The sequence below is a fragment of the Puma concolor genome, chromosome E1 (genome assembly GCF_028749965.1).
Source record: "Puma concolor isolate L17-30 chromosome E1, mPumCon1.1.hap2, whole genome shotgun sequence".
NCBI classification, from domain to species: Eukaryota; Metazoa; Chordata; class Mammalia; order Carnivora; family Felidae; genus Puma; species Puma concolor.
In genome coordinates this window covers 17,750,037-17,769,004 of record NC_141680.1, presented here as the reverse complement: position 1 = coordinate 17,769,004, position 18,968 = coordinate 17,750,037, and the positions used below count along the sequence as shown (strand labels likewise).

General features: G+C 38.3%; 1 protein-coding gene and 1 long non-coding RNA gene across 7 annotated transcripts in view; one reads left to right on the top strand and one right to left on the bottom strand.

The window, feature by feature from the left end:
- The window catches only part of SSH2 (slingshot protein phosphatase 2), a 251,276-nt gene that overhangs the window by 69,703 nt on the left and 162,605 nt on the right, over positions 1–18,968 (bottom strand). The window lies entirely within an intron of this gene.
- Positions 10,990–14,145, top strand: LOC147574160 (uncharacterized). The gene is made up of 2 exons (XR_015243962.1): positions 10,990–11,476; positions 13,196–14,145. It is a non-coding gene; the product is annotated as an uncharacterized LOC147574160 (long non-coding RNA).

The following is an 18,968-nucleotide window of genomic DNA, read 5'->3' as shown; positions in this document are numbered from 1 at the left end:
AGAAGTATATGTAAAGAGCTTAAAACAACAAAGCATATTTCAGTTGTTCCTTTTGAGACAGAGGTAGTTTCTCTTTGACAAACACTAATCTAAGAACTAACTTCCTCGTTTGATACATTTATTGCTGCTTATGCTTTAAAGCAAATCTAAGTGTGCTATTTAAAATGTAGGTAGTGATGGGCACCTGGGTGGCTCAGTTGGTTGAGCGTCTGACTTGGGCTCAGGTCATGATCTCACCGTTTGTGAGTTTGAGTCCCAGGTCAGGCTCTGTGCTGACAGTGCAGAGCCTGCTCTGGATTCTGCGTCTCCCTCTCTCTCTACCCCTCCCCTGCTTGCGCTCCATCTCTTTCTCTCTCAAAAATAAACATTAAAATTTTTTTTTTAAATGTAGGTAGTGCTTTTCACTAGGGGAGGGTTGGGGTAGGGGGCAAGGGCCCTTGGTTAATTCAAAGCTACTTGGAAAATTCCTTATTATAAAATAAAAGAAAGACCAGGAGTCAAACTTACATCTAGTATAAGAGAAAAGATGCCTTTCTATTTAAATCATTTACACAAATCTCAATGAACTTTTCAGAACAAAATGCAGAGCAGAAACAGCTGGGCCAGGAGACTACCATACTAGGTGCAGCACAGAATCCCAGAGAGTCATGGCAGACACGCGCTGGATGGTACAGTCAATCCTCTTTATGCTGTGGTCCCAGATTGTGACCCCCCAGTTAACACAAAAGTGGCATATATTGTTGGTCACTGGAGATCCGGAATAAAAGTGTGGATGATTACAAAAATCCTTTATCATCACTGAACAAAAGTCAAAGCTCTGTAAGTGCTATCAAAGACGGGATGGCAGTATGATGGCACAGAAGTGAAAAAATAAAATTCACAACCCACAGGATTTAGGTGGTTCAAATTCAACTTGAAAATTAAATGCCTTATTTACATATGAATAAAATTATATGTAAATTTAATCACAGGTACTTCAGTGTAAGGTAAAAGCTTAGTATATTTTGCTACAACAGCAAGAAATTCATTGCTCTTTTTGAAAAGCTTCCTGAAGATTCAATCAACATAGAGTTCATTTCTACTTAAAAATTTAGACAGGCAGGTGAAACCTTTTACACATTTTCTGAGTTGACCAATAGGACACAGGACTTCTCCAATAAATCTTACGGAGCCATCCATAGGTAATTACAGATGCCTAAGGTAAACACAAACCCAAAAGGACTCCAGAACCTCTATATTAAGGAAAACACAAGATAAAGAGAATACCACTCTCTCAATCTAAAGACAGATTGTGATTAGGTGCTTGATAAGAAAATGACACAGTTATCATGTTTCTAACAGAGTGACCATGAAGTTCTCCAGTCTATCAGAACACAGTTGAAGTTCATCTATTCTTCACTTGCTCAACAAAGAGAAGATCATTCCTAGTTAGACACGAATAGCTAATAATAACTAACGTGACTAGAAGCCTAGTGTGTGTGCAAGGCACTAAGCTAAGCACGGGACATTATTTCATTTAATCTTCATAACAACTCTATGAAGTAGGTACTATTTTTAAACCCCAATTTACATGTAAGAGACTGATGGACTCAAGAGATTCTAAGTTATTTGCCCAAGATCACACAGCTAGTAATACTCAGAGCAAGAATTCAAACCAAGATTTCACTTGGAAGTTCATGCTCTGAATTACTACTCTCTCCACTAGGCTGTTCTAGTTTTACGATATTATGTAGGATGAAATATAAGGTTTTCCCACAGAGTTTTCAACAGAATAGAATTTAAAATAGAGTACAGGAGTGAAAGAAAAGACTGAAATAAATCCAGATCTCAACTCTTCTCATGCCTTTTTTGTTTCCCTTATCAAGGCCAGGAGCAGAAAGACTATACTGAGGGGAATCAAGAACATCTGGCTGAGAGAGATGAATCCAAATGGGATGGACAGTAGAGAAGAGAACTCTAACTTCTGTTGGGAATGGCAGTAGCATTTCAAAAGTCTCGAAAATGTAGGAAAGACTATTCTGCTTTAAACAGATTTGGGAAGCACTCCATACCACTACCTCCTGATCAAAGTCACTTCCTAAAGCATGAAGTTTGTTAACTGGCAGTTAATTTTCAGGCAAAGTATAGAGAAAAAGGTCAACTAATGGAAGAAAATACTTAACTCTTCTAAGGTTGGAATGATTTCTGAAGAATGTGGCCAGGGCGATCATCCATGACCAGGAGAAAGGCCAAGGAAGCAAAACAAAGCAACACACCTGGCCAAATTGCAGGATATGGGCTGGACACATATTCTTCTGTTTTATATACAATACACACGAAGAACTGGATTATTTACTATGGGAAATTGGGTTTCAGAAAGTGGATGTAATACTTGTATTTCAACATTAAAATGAAGAAAGGAGATTTTCGTGTTTATAGTGTTTGTAATGTTTGGTATGTCTGTATAACGCTAAAATTTAAAGGTAAATTATATTTTACCTATAAACTGCACAAAGTGAGATGGTTAGCATTTACATAAAATTAAAATACACATAATCTAAACTGTTATATTTTTGTCTTGAGGAAGATTCATCTACTGGAAAGTTTCAAATATATTCTACCCTAATATTCTCCCTTTCCTGATAAGTGTTCTCCACTTATTTTAAAGTTGTTTAATTTTCAGATTCAGGGCAGTAGGGTAGCTTCTATAAGTTTCTTAGGTGGAAAGGAATTCATGTCCCTGTTTAGCATGACCATTATCAAACAGAAAGGAAATTTCATAATAAAAAGCTTCAAATATCAGACGAGAGGTCAAAAACCAAAGAGCTACCAAAAACTACAGAGCTCCCACTGCCTCCTCAGAAGTTTGGCTAAATCCAAAAAACAGGAAGGAAAAAGTCATTGTGCTTTCATGTTGAAACATGGCTGCAAAAAGTCAAAGCATACTTCTAGGCAGTTGAGAAAAAGTTTGATTCTGTAATCCTCAAGGAATTTAGGGACTACACTACAATGGGAGAAAGTCTTAAATCCAAATATCATATGTAGTCTTCTCTGTAATTAAACATTTCCCAATCCCATCCCCACCCCCACCATACATGGCCATATGTTCAAATCATAGTATTAGGACAGCAATCACTATCTGTTGGAACCCTCTCCCCCCAAGGCATAAATTCCAGACACATGCCTATGAATGCAGGCAGCAGGATTATTTCTCTCATCAGCAGACAAGTAGAGGTTGGGTACATTTCTAGACCAATTATTGGCAAGGTGAAGAAGAACTTAGGACTCCCGTTCTTACTCATTAACTATAACCATCAGATCATTTTAGTTCCAGCTAATCTTCCACTTAAACTCTCTTGCACAATATCCAGCACAACTACGCTCAGATGCAGCTATTTGTTTTACCTTTTTCCTACTTTTCCACAATCTAAGAAGAAAAGAAAGGGTATGTTTGTTTAAGACTGAGGAACAAATTCCTTCAGGACTATCCTCCTGGTCTTTTCCCTATAAATCATAAGTGGGAGAAGAAACAAACCCAGAAAATTCCTTTTATTTTGTTCATTTTGAATGTTCACTTACTTGGTAAGATCTTGTAACAATTCCATTTTGCCTCAAATATGTGCATCTCAGAAATGTTCAGACAGAAACATAACATAGGATCAATAATTTTGCCAATGACCATACAACTCAACCTTCTAACTTCTGTAGACTGGAGTACATCTAAATTGACATCTGTTATTTTTGGCTGTCTGGAAATAGATCTATCCTTCCTAATCTCACTCTAGTCTCCAAATGTGCATGGTCTTGGTGGCCTCTAGCTCTGGAACTGTAAGGGGCTTGCAGGAACCTGGCATGTGGCTTAGGCTTGGCGAGTTGGAAATTCTCCCTGGATCTTAGGCAAGTGACTCAAGGGAGCAAGAATAGTGGGGAATGGTCACATTCACTATGGGGAGAATGGCAAGGTATAGACCAGACTACTCCTACTCCCTGGCCTTCCTTTAATGCTTTTGGCTCCTGCCTGTTCTCTAAGCCTCCCTGTCCATATGGTGAGCTCTGACCTCCTTCAAACAAAAATTTTGGTTAAGATAGTTAAAATTAATTTCTGAGCTTGCAACAGAGAATCTGATATATCAATTGAAGTTCAAAGAATTTAATGACTGGGATGCCTGGGTGGCTCAGTTGCTTAAGCATCCGACTTCAGCTCAGGTCATGATCTCATGGTTCGTGGGTTCAAGCCCCATGTCGGGCTTTGTGCTGATAGCCTGGAGCATGCTTCGGATTCTGTGTCTCCCTCTCTCTCTCTGTTCCTCCCCTGCTTGCACTCTGTCTCTCTCTCAAAAATAAATAAACATTAGAAAAATTAAAAAAAAGAAAAGAATTTAATGACTTGTTGCAAGTCACACAGCTAGTTAGTACTGGAACCTAAACTAGGCCCCATGTCATCTGACACCCTGGGCAGCACTTTAACCCTTTATCTGGAGTTCGATGTTCCTACATGTTGTGGACCTAATAATTTGAAGCAACCAGCAGTTAAAAACACATCTGGTCAGTTCATCTAAAGAGAACAAAGACAGGATTTTACTGAAAAGCCTGGTGTGATATTTGTTCTATTTTTCACAGCATCCTGAAGACAAAGTTGAGGTTCGAGTGAGGAAAAGCTTAGACATATTCCCATGAGGCAAATACTTTCATGCTGTTTCTTAAAGTTGTTTCTTTTCTTTTTTGTTTAGTAAGTTTGTTGACTATTAAACATTGCTTTAAAAACATCAAAAACTAGATGCAAAAAACAAAGACTATGGGACCTAGGAAGGAGGGCAAGAAAGACTACTTGACAAAAGAAGTGGATGCAAAAGAAAAAGAGGGAGGACTCAATAAATCAGAAATGAAAGAGGGGAAGTAACAACCAACACCACAGAAATATAAAGAAAAGGATTATATGAAACTAGTATGAAAAACTATGTGCCAACAAATTGGAAAGCCTAGAAGAAATGGGTAAATTCCTAGAAACATACAATCTTCCCAAACTGAACCAGGGAGAAATAGAAAATCTTAACAGACCAATTACTAGTAACAAAACTGAATTAGTAATCAAAACACTTCCAACAAACATAAGTCCAGGACCAGATGGTTTCACAGGTGAATTCTACGAAACATTTAAAGAGTTAATGCCTATTTTCTCAAACTATTCCAAAACACAGCAGAGGAAGGTAAGCTTCTAAATTTACTCTAGGAGGCCAACATTACCTTGATACCAAAACCAGACGGAGACATTACAAAAAAAGATAACTACAGGCCAATATCCCCAATGAACATTGATGCAAAAATCCTCAACAAAATACTGGCAAACTGAATTCAACAACACATTAAGGGGATCATTCACCATGATCAAGTGGGATTTATTCCAGGATGGTTCAACATCTGCAAATCAATGTGATACATCACATTAACAAAATGATGGGTAAAAACTGTATGATCATCTCAACAGATGCAGAAAAAGCATATGACAAAATTCACCATCTCTTCATGATAAAAAATATCAATAAAGTGGGTTTAGAGGGAACATACCTCAATACAATAAAGGCCATATATGAGTGGGAGTCTTATTCTCGAGAAGGTCCTCCTCTAAGGAGAGGAGAAAACTGCCTCAGCTCAAAGGAGCCCATTCCCTTTACAGGCCGAATTATCAAAGCTCCTCGGTCCTGTGGCTCTAAACTCTAGGCTTACTTTTTTTTTCTAAAAAGGTTAAGTTTTAAAAGCTGTTTGGACCAAAAAGTAAATGACCTGAACAGTTCTTTCTCAGTATTCAAATTGCCAGGTGTACTGGTTACCAAGATATGACCAATATTACTTGGGACCAAATTTAAAATAGTTGGTGGGAATAGATAAAACAAAAGGATAGTAACTCAGAAAAACTGTTCAGCATTTGAAAAATAATTTCATCTGCATGATTCAACAAATGCCTTTCCAGGTATTTAAAACACACCTGCAGAAGGAATGCAAGCTGGCTCTTAAGCACTTGGCCAAATGTCCAACCCTGTTTTCAGATTTCTCTTTCGCTCTAATGCAAAGGAGGCTCAGGTCATCTTCTATTCTTTGCTGCTGTCACCTTCTGACACCCTTGTCACCATCTTTTATTTAATCTAGCTCAATCATCTCTCTTTTCACTTATTTATTTAAAATGTATTTATTTTTGAGAGAGAGAGAGAAAGAGAGAGAGGGAGAGAGCACAAGAGGGGGGAAGGGCAGAGAGAGAGGGAGACAGAGGATCTCTGTGGACAGCAAAGAGCCTGATGTGGGGCTCAAACTCACAATCTGTGAGCTCATGACCTGAGGTGAAGTCAGATGCTTAATCAACTGAGCCACCCAGGCTCCCAGTAAGGCATCAGATCTTGATGGACTTAACTTCAGAAACAAAACTCCCACTTCTCGACTACGATCCCCACTCTTATGACTCTCATGTGTTTACTCTCTTCACCACACTCATGGCCATTCTGTCCTATATACAGATGACTTCTGACTACTTATCTATTGCTGAATAACAAATTACTCTAAAATGTAGAAGCTTAAAACAATAAAGAACATTCATTATCTCACAGTTTCTGTGGGTTAGGAATTCAGGAGCAACTTAGAGGGGTGGTTCTGGCTCAGAGTTTCTTATCAGGATGCAGCAGACATCTGAAGCCCTGACTAGGGCTGAAAGATCTGCTTCTAAAAAGGCTCCCTCAGGATATGGAGAAAGGAGAACTCTCTTGCCTGTTGGTGGGAATGCAAACTGGTGCAGCCACTCTGGAAAACAGTATGGGTTCCTCAAAAAGTTAAAAATAGAACTACTATAGATCTGGCAATTGCACTACTAGGTATTTACCCCAAAGATACAAAAATACAGATCTGAGGGGCACCTGGGTGGCTGTCAGTTAAGTATCTGACTTTGGCTCAGGTCATGAACTCAGTTCGTGGGTTCGAGCCCTGCATCGGGCTCTGTGCTGACAGCTTGGAGCCTGGAGCCTGCTTTGGATTCTGTGTCTCCCTCTCTCTTTGACCCTCACACTCGCTCTCTCTCTCTCTCAAAAATAAACAAAAAAAAAAAAAAAAAAAAATACAGATTCAAAGGGAATCTGCTAGGGAAAGAGCCCAAATATTCATCGACTGATGAATGGATAAAGATGTGGTGTGTGTGTGTGTGTGTGTATGTATATATATATATATATATATATATATATATATATATACACATGTATATATATATATATATACATACATACATACACACACATGTATATACATATATATATGTATATACATATATATATATACATACACACACACACACAATGGAGTATTATTCAGTCATTAAAAAGAATGAAATCTTCCCATTTGCAATGATGTGGATGGAACTATAGTGTATTAAGCTAAGCGAAACAAGTCAGAGAAAGACAAATACCATTATGATTTCACTCATATGTTGAATTTAAGAAACAAAACAGCTGAACATATCGGGGGGAAAGAGAGGGAAACAAACCATAAGAGATTCTTAATGAGAAGAGAACAAACTGAGGATTGATGGAGGGAGGTTGGGTGAGGGATGGGCTAGATGGATAATGGGTATTAAGGAGAACACTTGTTATGATGAGCACTGGGTGTTGTATGTAAGTGATGAACTACTGAATTCTACTTCTGAAACCAACATTGCACTGTAAGTTCACTAACAAGAATTTAAATAAAAAACTGAAGAAAATAAAAAAAGATAAAAATTAAAATAAACAAAATGGCTCCCTCAGATGGCTATCGACAGGAGGCCTCAGTTCTCTGCTATGTATACTTCTGCACTGTCCTACTTGAGAACTCTTGTGACATGGCAGCTGTTCTTCCCCAGAGTGACCCCAGAGAGAACAAGGCAGGAGTGCAAGGTTTTAGGACTTAATCTTGGAAGTTCACCATTAATTTCTGCAACATACTATTATACAGGTCAACCTTATTTAAAAAGATTTTTTTAATGTTTATTTTTGAGAGAGACGGAGCATGAGTGGGGGAGGGGCAGAGAGACAGAGGGAGACACAGAATCTGAAACAGGCTTCAGGCTCTGAGCTGTGAGCACAGAGCCTGCCACAGTGCTCAAACTCGGGAATGGTGAGATCATGATGTAGGCCAAAGTTGGAGAAGTTGGACGCTTAACTGACTGAGTGCCCAGGTGCCCCTTATTTAAATAAGGTCATCCTTATTTAACATAGGATGAGACTACATAGGGATGTAAACACTGGAAGTCAAGCATCAATGGGAACCATCACAAAAGCTGGCTGCTACAACTTCCACAATGGTTCTGGAGCTCAGATCCATCATCAGAGCCCTAAACCTGTACAATCAGCTGTCTACTGGATAGCTTTTTGTTGATAATAATGCCAATAGCTTTACAAGTATTTCACATACTTTTATTTGTGAAAACTTGCAATGTGGTACAATGATATATCCATCAAAATGTTCTCTTTGGGAATTGTATCATGGTGGTAGAAGTGGTTAGGTGTTGGTTCTGAGCACTATCAAACAAGCTTAAGGAGGATGTTGTAATTATCATTTATTGAATACCCACCCTGTGTCAGACATGATGTCTAGTGCTTCATATCACTATCTCACAACACCTCTATGAAAGGAAGGCATTCTTCCCATTTCATAAAGAAACATAGATGAGAGAGATGAGAGTAACTTGTCTAAACTTACCAATTACACAATCAGTATGACAGAGCAGGAATAAAAATTTAGGCCTATTTCTTTTTTTTTTTTTTTAATTCCATTCCATGGCTTCTTTAGCAGTTTGAACTTTGTGTACCCTACCCACCAGGGTATCTTTACTCTCTAAAGGAGAATTCTCAAATATCAGAAAACTCAGGGTCTGGTCTGGTCTTGTCCATCTGTCCTTTCCTTTTTTCTTTTCTTTCTTTCTATATGAGTCAGTTCAGTGCTACATGATTGTATGTAGTCTTAGAAGTAATTTTCAAAACTCACTGGCCATAGACATTTAATACAGTTTGTAAAACACTAGTCTGTCAATTTTCCTTATCAAATCATTTCTCCTAGAGTTGTTTTCTACCTTACTAGGCTAAGAAAATGAAATAATTTGCTAACAAGTATTCTTAAAAAAGTCCTTCAAAATGCTAATTCTTAAATATCAAAAATACAAATTCTTTTTTATTATTTTAAAAAAATTTTTAGGGGCGCCTGGGTGGCGCAGTCGGTTAAGCGTCCGACTTCAGCCAGGTCACGATCTTGCAGTCCGTGAGTTCGAGCCCTGCGTCAGGCTCTGGGCTGATGGCTCAGAGCCTGGAGCCTGTTTCCAATTCTGTGTCTCCCTCTCTCTCTGCCCCTCCCCCGTTCATGCTCTGTCTCTCTCTGTCCCAAAAATAAATAAACGTTGAAAAAAAATTAAAAAAAAAATTTTTTTAATTTATTTTTGAGACAGAGAGAGACAGAGCATGAATGGGGGAGGGTCAGAGAGAGAGGGAGACACAGAATCTGAAGCAGGCTCCAGGCTCTGAGCTGTCAGCACAGAGCCCAAAGCTGGGCTCGAACTCACAGACCGTGAGATCATGACCTGAGCTGAAGTCGGAAGCTCAACCCACTGAGCCACCCAGGCACCCCCAAAATACTAATTCTTAAATATCAAAAAAAGGGGAATAGAGAAAGGCATGGCAAGGTATGTTGAATATCTTCTGCCTGGTTTTCTCTACCATCACCTTACTGTCTTTTTATAGTCCTTGGGCAAACCCTTATTCTCATAACTGTTTTGATGCATATTACAGATCCCCTTGGCCCTGTACTGATGCACAATGAAATCTAGGAGGAACAGGGTTGCCACTGCTTAGGTTCTGACACTTAACAAAAACAGTGAACTTTTGTAAAATAGTGATGATGATGGAGGAAGAGGAGAAGGAAGAGAAAAGAAAACTAGCTAAAGGCAAAGTTCAAAGGGCAATTTAAGGAGTTGCCAAAGGAAAAAGAGAAAGCAAGTGGCAGTCTCAGGCCTTAAATAGCTCACAGTTTTTAACCAATTCCAGTGTTCCTTGCTTCCTACTCTCTTCCTTCTTAATCATTACTGACTCATTGTAGACTTGTACCACCAGTACAGATGAAAAGTTTACTCCACTGGTTTCTTGAAAATTTAATTTATTGAACTTTCTTGATGCCTGATGTAATGTTTATTTTTCAAATTTACTAAATGCACATTTTAGATAAATTTATGAAGAAGCAATGACCCAAAGCACTTTCTTCCCTATTTTCCAAATACTATTCATAAGAAATCAGAGAGCTAGAGACAAAGTGATCATACAGTAGTATTTTGCAACACTCTAGAGTGCAATGTGAAGCAATGAGAATTCCAAACATTTTAGTTAGGATTTGGATACAAAAAAAAAATATTCCAATCAAACTGATCCAAGAGTAAATTTAAATTTCATATGTGTTTACAGGGCTCTTGGGTGGCTCAGTTGGTTAAGTGTCACACTCTTGATCTTGGCTCAGGTCATGATCTCTCAGTTCATGAGATTGAGCCCCACATGGGGCTCTGTGCTGACAGCGTGGAGCCTGCTTGGGATTCTCCCTCTCTCTGCCTCTCTCTGCCCCTCTCCTGCTTATGCTTGCTCTTTGTCTCCCTCTCAAAATAAGTGAACTTAAAAAAAGTTTTTTTAACTTAAAAAACTTTTTAAAAAAGTTTCGTATGTGTTTTAAAGAAAAAAAAAGTTAAAACATCACATATTTTCAGGGCACCTGACTGGCTCAGTCAGTGGAGCATGTGGCTCTTGATCTTGGGGGTGTGAGTTTGAGCCCCACGTTGAGTGTAGAGATTACTCAAAAATAAAAATCTTGAAAAAAAAAAAAGTCACATATTTGCTCCAGTTTAGGAGAAGACAATCCTGTACAATCCCATACCTAGAATGGTTTTAGGTTCTGTTGAGCTAGGTCCTATAAACTCACAAATGGCAACTCAAGACATAGGAAAACGTAAACAACAAAAGGAAATGATTTTAACTGTCAAAGGCAAAATTTTTGTACAATGACTCTAAGGAAAGCTGCAATCCTAAAGAGCGTCTTTCATTTTTTCACATGGTAGCAGACAGCTGGCATGGCTCTATCTGAGTTTGGCAGACTTGCTTAGTCATCATCAGAGGACCCTACACACCCCAGAGATTCATCCTTTAAACATCTAAGCACAGGGCACACAGTTTCTAAAAGGAAGGTGGCTGAAGATATTTCATTTTACCAAAACAAGAAGATATGGCCCATTTCATTCTTTTTCATCAAAAAAGAAAGGAAGAATAATGAGAGACATGGATATGGCCTCACTCACCATTAGAGAACAAAGGGGGAGATGTACAGACGGCTCTTGATAAGGTTACAAGTGAAGCATGGCTACCAAACAAGACTAGTGAGGTACTGGGAGAGTTGAGGCTTGTAACACACACGGGACAAAAGATATAGACATTTTTTTTTTTTTTGGCTGTATGAATTGGTAAGTTTATTTATATTTGCTGTGAATACTGACATGTGGACTAATCTGTGTTTTCTATTTACTTGATTTTTCTCATATATTTTCTTTTATCTATTTTCTTGCATATTATCTTTTATCTATTCGTGTATGTTTTTAATTTTTTTTTTTCAACGTTTATTTATTTTTGGGACAGAGAGAGACAGAGCATGAACGGGGGAGGGGCAGAGAGAGAGGGAGACACAGAATCGGAAACAGGCTCCAGGCTCTGAGCCATCAGCCCAGAGCCTGACGCGGGGCTCGAACTCACGGACCGCGAGATCGTGACCTGGCTGAAGTCGGACGCTTAACTGACTGCGCCACCCAGGCGCACCTCTATTCGTGTATGTTAAACTTTATTCTGTTTAGTGAGATGAATACTCCTAGGTCTACACTATTTGCTTTTCGTGTCAGGCAATGAAAGGAGAGTGCACTTTATTAGGGTAAAAAATAATATATATTCTATTTCTACCTTTACATGCATATCTTAAAACTTTAATAAGTATATTTAATGCAGCAAATCAACAGTTCTACATTGTAGACACGTTTTTTTTTTCTAAGTAAGGCTGTTCTGGAGTGGGCCTAGTAACGTGCCTTGAAAAATCAATGTAATTTAAAATACCAGTTTTTAAGTGTTAAAGAAATTAAAAATCCTACACATAAATGTCTTACTTTTAAAATTAAAGGTTGGGTCTCAGCCATACTCTAAAAACTAGAATACTTGGGTCTATGAAAGGAAAATAAAAACTAGAACCCACTGACAAAATAGTGATAAAGTTGCAATGCCCTTTTGGTAACTCAAGACCAAAAACCAAATGAGGCTAGAATCAGGAAGAAAATAGGGAAGTGACTGTATAACAAAATACCTGAACTTCTGCTTAAGAAAAAGGACATAATCAGGCAAAAAGCTATGCATGTGAAGAATGGGAAAGTAATATGGCAGGAATGGAAATGGCTATTAGCAAAGGAAGGTGGCATTGTGGGTGATAGTTTTCTGTTTTGCAAATTTCTCTTTAACGATGTTGTTACGCTGGGTTTTCATTTTTTTTAAAAAGGACAAAAAAAAAAAAAAAAGGCTAACAGTACAGGAAAACACACCGTGGGAACAGAGTCAAGCACACAGATGTTTTGCGTAAGCTGCATTTTCAGAGACATCTGCCTTTGTGCAAGACTTGAAAAAGTAAAGCTGTTGTCAACAAGTTCTCCAAAGTGAGGGGTGGGGCCTGAGAGAAAGTGAGCTGTGAAGAAACCAACAATTAGAACCCTGAGGGCTGAGAAACACATAGTTTCTTAGACTAAGTTCCTCATTTATGAGCCACCTCTCTGCCCAAAATGCTTTGCCATCAGCAATGTCTCCTACTGAAACAAAGAGGACTCAAGCTGCCCATGTCTCTACTCAAGTGACTGAGGTTCTCTGTTAGCAGTGCCACTCAGCTCTTTGCAGTGGTTGCCTAACTCTGTGGTAGGAGAGATAAGGCAGAGTCTCCTATGTAAAAATCTGAGCGGGAAGCAAGATGCCCCACTCCTCCTTTCTTGTTCCAAATCCAAATAAAAACACTTATTATGTATGAAAAAATTCATGTAAAAGCAAAGACAATAAATACGTTCATTTGTTCTAATGCCTTGCTTTCGTGTAAGTTAAACTTTATTCTGTTTAGTGAGATGAATACTCCTAGGTCTACAGTGTTTGCTTTTTCGTGCCAGGCAACGAAAGGAGAGTGCGTTTGCACTTGCTTTACGTACTGCCCAGTCTAACACCACGTACGGAATGTTTAATAAATGTGATCGGAAAATGGTAACAGGGATTATGCTGAAGACTCAAGCATACTTCGGAGGAGAATAAAGGAGGAAAATCACTGTGTGAAACCTCTTCTCTGCTGTTCATGTAGGAAGTGCCTAAGCCCATATGTCTGCAACACAGACCACAGGGAAAAGCTGCCTTACTTGTTCTTGTTTGCAGCCTTCCATCATGCCTGATGTGAGTGGGGAACTTCTACTCAACAAAAGAACTTTCAAATTACTTGCAAAGTTCTTACAAAGTTCTATGTAACGTTCTGTCTTGACCTTCCCTTTTCTGAGAAGTTGGGTGGGTTGTATGGGTTATTGTCCTACATTTGCCTTCTGGGCAAGTTGACTGCAAAAGATTTTAGACACCTCTTGTTCAGGCACAGGAGCTTCTTCTAGGTCCTATAAAAGCTCCACTTACTGTTAATATGACAATGTCGCTAATAATCTGTAGGTTTATACAAATTTGTTAGGATAAAGCTACCCAAACTGCTAATATAATCTCACTATATTGTGAAAGAGTGGTGGCAGGTCTGCAGTAAAGATGGGGAGTGGTAAGCTGGGCACAGATCTGAAAGGTCTTATACAACTTGCCAAAGGATTTGGATTTCACTCTGATAACACAGATCCAAAGTTAGCATTTCCAGAAAGATTTCTCCAACTACAAATGCAGAATGGATTGGAAGGGGTTAAAACTTAGAAAAAAAGGAAGACAGATGTTATGTTAGTATTCCAGGCAAGAAAGAAGGGTGGTCTGATCCGAGCTGATGGGAATGAAGAGGACATGGATATCTTGGGGATATTTGTCTGGTTTACTTTCTGGTAAGATGGAAAATTTGTCCATAAATAAATTCAAATTGTAAGAAAAATCTGAGAGAAAAGCTTTGATATGTGCAAATTTCTTGCACTCAAAGAACGTCTTTTTCTGTGTACCTCCTGACTTTCCAGACTGATCATCTTTTTCCCTTTAATAAATTCCAATTGTGACTCTCACCCAGGAGGGTCAAAGAAAGAAGCATATTTACATGGCTAACAGCCTTCATACCACCTGCTTTGTCCAAACTTTTCTCAAAATAGGTTTCTTTCTCTTAAGTTATACTTTGTTAATCCTCAGATTTCGACGTAAAATCTGTTTTACTCTATCTGCCAGCTGACAGCCAATCATCCTGGACAAGTCAGGGAACCTTACAGGCAATTTTTGTTCATGTCACTTTGTTATCACACATGTCTATATCATTTCCTGCCAGGCACCAAACTTCCAGCATCAAGGAAGAACAGCGGAGGAGAATGCTTTTACACAAAGGATTTCCCTCCTTCCTTATCCCCTATTCAACGGATATGACAATATACTGAATGATACAGTGAGGGCTCAAATGAAATGAAAGATAATGCAGCTAAGTTCTGAAATGACCATTTTAAAGCACTCAAAGACAGAAAACTTAGTTGTCTGAAAGTAATAGCAAGCAAGATGAATCAAAACCTGAAGGTACTTCCATCAAAGGAAAGCAAATGAATTTTATAAATTCATTTGTATTACATTAGAATAGGACATGTAGGGAGGAACTGCTAGGCAGGTAGTACCAAATCTCTTTGGCTCTCCATTTTTAATAACAGATATTTTAATTTAGCTATCTATTAGAAGACAGTTCTCATAGATAATTTCTCCGTCTCTAAAATCAGTAGTTGTGCAAAATGCAGCTGTTTGAGAATTTTAAAAGAATTTATTTTACAGATGAACCACAGGCTATCCAGATGAAAGGACTGGAGCAAGTCTGGGGAATAAGATTTGATTCAATACACATCTATGATTTTTTTTTGTAAAGTAGACTTCATGCCCTACGTAGAGCCCAATGAGGGGCTTGAACTCATGACCCTGAGATCAAGACTTGAGCTGAGATCAAGAGTCGGACGCTTAACCAACTTAGCCACCCAGGTGCCCCTCAGTATATATCTAAATTACAGTACAGTTGCCATGCTATAATAGGCAACTATCTTTGCTTCTTCTCTTCTACAAATGAGATCATAACACTAAACAAGATGTTTGAGTGAAACAGGATGAGAAGTATAAGGTGGCTACATCAAACCTTTCCACAAATAGACTTCCAGTTCTCAGATCACGTTTTCCCTGACTTAGGGGAAGCAGTAAACAGTAGGTGCACATTTGGCTAGGATTCACCTGACCCGTGTTTTCTAATCTCACTTTACCTATGGCTGGATGCTTCTGAGTCAGTTTTAACATGTAGGCAGATTCTCTATTTACAAAAGAGAAGGTTAGTATCTCACTTCTTGCAGGGAAACACAAAGGTAGGGAGAAAAGCATGGAACTGACAGGTGACCTGGAATTCTTGTCTGTCACTAATGAATCATATAAAATGAGGTGAGACAATTAGATCTCAATTTTCTGACAGAACATTATAAACTCTCCAAATTTATGATTTTTAAAAGATTACCACTAGGAACCTTAAAAGCACTCCACTAGTTCAAGATGAAATCATCACCATATTTTAAGAGTATTAAAAAACAATGAAAAAAATACAACCAGGTTTCTCACAGAAGAAACGAACTCTCAACGCTCCCAAAAGTTATGTCACAATGGGAAGGACTATTCTGTAAATATGACTTCAGTCCTATAGGTTTCTGTTCAGTTAATTTGTTTACTAGATTCCGGCTTCCACTGGAAAGTTTTTCTACAAGTGGAATCTCATCCCTCCCCAACCACAGTGTTGGTTAATTAAGAAAAAAAGGGATGGGAAGATCATATGGGTAGTTTTACACTCAAAAAAGAGGGTAATAGATGGCTGTTTAAGCTAAAGGGTAGTATATTGAAATTACCTGCACTGGCCATATTACCGATTCATTTAGCCCTCTAGAAAATCATTATATCTCGCTTTATCTGAATTTCTTCATCTGTAAAACAGGAGATCAGATTGATCTACCCTGTCTCGCATGCTTAGGGATAAAATATCCTTTTTTCTTGGTAGACAAAAGCTTGTGTAAGCTTTCTAAAATGCAGCAAGTATTGGGACTATATAAATGCGAGTTATTATTCTAAAGTACATAAAGCTTAGGCTTTACCATTTACATCTTGAATAACTGTTTTTTTAAATTAAAAAAATTTTTTTACATTTATTTATTTTTGAGAGACAAAGCACAAGTGGGCGAGGGGCAGAGAGTGAATGAGACAGAATCTGAAGCAGGCTCCAGGCTCTGAGCTGTCAGCACAGAGCCCGATGTGGGGCTCGAATTCATAAACCATGAGATCATGACCTGAGCCAAAGTTGGACACTTAACTGACTGAGCCACCCAGGCGCCCCCTGAATAAATGTTAAGTTTAGGTCAATTAAATGGAAAAAGAAATCACCCTCTAGGCATGTTTTCATATGGAATGAACTCTGGCTTCCTTCTGAAGGGACTCATGTTAGCTTTTAAAACAATTTATTGGTTTGGTGCAGAAAGCTTTTTACCTAAGGAAGCTGAGCAGTTGGAAAGAACATCTAAGCCTATAAGCAAAACTAGAACACTGTCCCTATTTCTTTAAATTTAGTTGTTAACACTAGTAATGAAGACCAGCTAAGGTCATTCTTCTGTCTCTTACCATATCAGCCAAGTCCACACCTTGCTATATTTAGATAAGTTATGCCTCTCCCATTAAAGACAGGAGATTCAAATCTACGCATAGGATCACAGCAGTGGGGTTTTACCTCAGCTTAAGGGGGAAAGACGCTAACAAAAAAACTGTATAATGATGTATTCCTTGGCAACCAAGAGAACAACCAATGCTCAATTTTATTTCATTCTTAACAGACATATAATCTCTAGGATGCATACAGCAATGTCTACCACAAACTCTGGCATAGTCATGACTAAAGCAGAACCGTGAATATCTTTTGGGTAACTCTCTTGCCATGACTGCCTGTCATGTCTTAGCCAGAGACAAGGAACTGCCCAGGTTAACAGGGTAAAACATTTCACAGTCTGGTCTCCTGGGAATTGGAACAAACAGGTTTACAACTCAGGAATCACCATTATTTTAAAACATCAGGGTCTGGCTGGGTACAGCCCTGTAGCAGTGTCCAGCTGACAGCCAATAGGACCCAGCATTCAAAAAAGGAAGAACCAGGGCACCTGGGTGGCTCGGTCGGTTAAGCGTCCGACTTCGGCTCAGGTCATGATCTCAAGGTCCGTGAGCTCGAGCCCCGCGTTGGGCTCTGTGCTGACCGCTCAGAGCCTGGAGCCTGTTTCAGATTCTGTGTCTCCCTCTCTCTCTGCCCCTCCCCTGTTCATGCTCTGTCTCTGTCTCAAAAATAAATAAACGTTTAAAAAAAAAAAAAAAGGAAGAACCAAATGGAGACAAAGCTGACTTATGTATTTATAAAAAAAAAAAAGTTATGGAACATGGATTTTATAGTAAAGGATGTGATGAAGTGAGTCAGAGACATGGTAGTGCAGGTAATGGGGAACCTGCTTGGATGAACATATTTCCTTCAGTGGCCTCTAAATCTGGAATCAAAAGAATGTATCTTAGGAAAATTTCTGAGGAACATATCTTAAAGAAAAATAAAATTGCCCTCAAGAGAAAGCTAAGAAAACTCCAGTAACAATCAGATGTTTTGGTACCTCCCTAACTGTCGGGGTGGGGGGGGGATTAAATACATTTAAAGAATGTAGTAAACATACTTCTGAAACATAACAAACAGAAATCTGTTTATCTTTATTCAAAGCAAACTGCACATTGCAGTTATGAACATTTCCACTGTAGGTAAGATAAGCAGATGTTGGATGTTTTCCCAAAGTTTCTCTAGTGTCACTGAAGAGGTTTATGAAATCTGCTTTACATTTTTTCAGTTAACAGTTAATGCTAAAAAGGCAACATTCTGAATGTTGTTTTTCTCTTCATATTTTATCATTTCTACAGTGACATAAACAATAGTTACCAAAAAGAAAACAAAACATATAGTTAGACATTATACTTGTATCTTCATTTTCCAATATTTACTTCTAAACTAAAAGTTACATAAATAGTTCAATATTTCAAATAGAGTGAACTTTTAAAATCCCCATTTTCTGCTTCCTCTGCCTCAAACCCCACTTAAAGAAAAATACCTATGTCTAAGTATTCTCAATTGACACTGAAAACTGAAGTAATCCTCTTAGGGGAAAAAGTCCTAAGACAGATAAATAAAGCTGTTTGTTTTTTTTTTTTAATTTTACTTTTTTTTTTCTTTATAAGGTGTTTAATTTCTAAGAGAGCTAAACTGGTCTGAGTTTTCTCAAGTCTTTATATGCAAAACCCAGATTTTTTTGCCACAGCAAATAGGTATTGGATTAATGCCTAAATAAATAATGTGAGATGGCAAGAAAGCAAAAATGGCACCTAAAACTTGACTGGTCACGCTTCTGAAAATTTATAACTATATGTGGTAGGCTGTAGAAATTGGTCTTAACAGCAAAGAATGGTTTAATAGCTTAGAGAATCCTTGACCTTCAGTGCACAACTGAGTTCGATAGCACATTCATTCCGCTAAATGTCTAAGCCCCGGGCAGTGTCTCCCAAACCTCCCAACAAGCCCTTTATAATTAATTTACTAAGTATCAGGATTAAATGAAATTAGAAATTCTAATTCCTCTCATAACTTTTTCTTCAAAGTAACAACTTTAAGTCATTTTTGCCTTCTAGGATATAGTTCAAAGC